The 593-nt window shown below is 48.1% G+C and overlaps 1 non-coding gene across 1 annotated transcript; it reads left to right on the top strand.

Moving 5' to 3' along the window:
- The first annotated feature begins 371 nt into the window (after positions 1-371).
- LOC143176545 (5.8S ribosomal RNA) lies at positions 372-526 on the top strand. The gene has a single exon (XR_013001079.1). It is a non-coding gene; the product is annotated as a 5.8S ribosomal RNA (ribosomal RNA).
- The last annotated feature ends 67 nt before the right edge of the window (positions 527-593 follow it).

The following is a 593-nucleotide window of genomic DNA, read 5'->3' on the forward strand; positions in this document are numbered from 1 at the left end:
CGCGAAAACATGCGCGCAACAATAGATGCGTCTGATCGGAAGAACGCGAGGGTCGACTGCACGCGATGGATTCAGTATCGGGTAGGATACAAAATATATCCCCGTCGTTTCCACGCGTGCGAGTCTTCTGCGTCTTTCGCGGGTTTTTGAATGCACTATACGCCCGGAACGTCGAGAAATATATACATATTACTTGAACGTTTTTCGTCTCGAAAGGCTTCGGTGTCGTCTCCAAGGCGACGCCTGAATCTCCTTCGCGCGCTGGTCGGAGATTCAGGTATCAACTTTTATCTTCTCTTTGAAAGAAGAGAGATATTAGGTCGAACAAATGAGAATAAAATTATATATGTGAAATATAAAATTTATACGATTACCCTGAACGGTGGATCACTTGGCTCGTGGGTCGATGAAGAACGCAGCTAATTGCGCGTCAACGTGTGAACTGCAGGACACATGAACATCGACATTTCGAACGCACATTGCGGTCCACGGATACAATTCCTGGACCACGCCTGGCTGAGGGTCGTTTACGTACCATACACTGCTTGCGTAGCTCTGTCAAATCCCCGCCGTCGTTCACCTCTTCGGATCGA

Source organism: Nomia melanderi, unplaced genomic scaffold, assembly GCF_051020985.1.
Source record: "Nomia melanderi isolate GNS246 unplaced genomic scaffold, iyNomMela1 scaffold0626, whole genome shotgun sequence".
In the NCBI taxonomy this organism is placed as follows: Eukaryota; Metazoa; Arthropoda; class Insecta; order Hymenoptera; family Halictidae; genus Nomia; species Nomia melanderi.